Here is a 1,468-nt window from a genome sequence, read left to right as displayed (position 1 = left end):
CTCAGACCATTGTGGCTGATTTTTGGAAGTAGACTGCCAGGCCTGTCATCCTTGTTCACCTCTGTCAGGAGTTCCACAGACAGCTACTCAACACTCAAGACTCCACTGATAGAGGGGAGGTGGATGGTTTAAAGTGCATTGTCCAGCAATCAAGGAGCCCTGGTGGCATAATGGGCTATGCACTGAGTGGCTAACCACAGGTTGGTAGTTCGAATCCACCAGCTGCTCCTCAGAAGAAAGATGAGGCTTTCTGCTCCCATTAAGAATTTAAATGATGGCCACCATTCATCAGCTTGTAGGATGATGGTGCTTGGTAGACAGCAGAGGTTTTGATGAAAACATGAAGGTACTAGTAGTGAGAATGGCTCTGAGAAAAATGGGTGCAATGGCCAAGCCTGACTATGTCATCTCCACCGATGGCAAAACCCCCACTGTGAAAACCGAGAGCATTTTGAAAACAACACAGGCTTTTTGTGACCTGGAAGCAAAGTTTGAAGAAACCACAGCTGATGGCAGAAAAACTCAAGACTGTCTGCAACTTTACAGATGGTGTTGGTCCATCCCCGGGGGTGGGATAGGAAGGAGATCACAATAACCAGAAAATTGGAAGATGGGAAATTAGTGGAGGAATGTGCCATGAACGTCACCTGGGCTCAGACCTATGAAAAAGTAGAATAAAAATTCTATCGTCATTTGGGCAAGAACTAGCTGTGAGAACAAGCAAGCTCAGTTGAATGAGCAAATCTCTGCACTATTTTATTTCCCTTCATTATTTAATTAGTTCTTTCACACACATTTTGCATGCAACTATTTCAAAGTGTTGATTTGATTAGGATCATCCCTTTGATTAATAAACAAATGTGTTTGTGCTAAAAAAAATGCTGTCTTAGAAACCCAAAGAGGCAGTTCTATTCTGTCCTTCAGAATTTTTATGAGCTCGAATTGACAGGGTGGCAGTGAGCTTTGGGTGAGTCCAGGACCTAAACCCTAGGTTATGGCATGACAATCAAGAATTGTATCACGGAACCACCAATGTCCCCACTTGACATTGGTAAGTGAACAAACTGGCCCTTGCCCAGTCAGAGTTCACAGTCTCAAGGGAGAAACAAGAAACAAAACAGAAACATTAAAAGAAATTCTGAAAAATATGAATAGAAGTAACTCCAGCAAGCACAAAGAGAGGAACAGGAAGGGAAAGAGCAAGAACAAGGAATTCCCCTCTACGTATTTCCATGATTTCAGGATCCCTGGTGGTGTAGTGGTTACGAGTTAGACAGTTAATCACAAGATCACAGTTCAAAACCACCAGCCTATTCCTCTGGAGAAAGATGAGGCTTTTTACTCCTGTAAAGAGTTACCATCTCAGAATCCACAAGGGCAGTTCTACATTGTCCTATAGGGTCACAATAAGCCAGAATCAACTTGATGGCATTGTGTTTGTTTTTTGCAGTAGTTAGTTAGTTAGTTA

At 42.6% G+C, this 1,468-nt stretch overlaps 1 pseudogene; it reads left to right on the top strand.

The window, feature by feature from the left end:
• Window positions 1-274: 274 nt before the first annotated feature.
• Window positions 275-678, top strand: LOC142452636 (fatty acid-binding protein 5 pseudogene; annotated as a pseudogene).
• Window positions 679-1,468: the final 790 nt, after the last annotated feature.

Source organism: Tenrec ecaudatus, chromosome 7 (genome assembly GCF_050624435.1).
Source record: "Tenrec ecaudatus isolate mTenEca1 chromosome 7, mTenEca1.hap1, whole genome shotgun sequence".
Lineage (NCBI taxonomy): Eukaryota > Metazoa > Chordata > Mammalia > Afrosoricida > Tenrecidae > Tenrec > Tenrec ecaudatus.
Note: the sequence above shows the minus strand (reverse complement) of the source record. Positions and strands in the feature narration are given on the sequence as shown.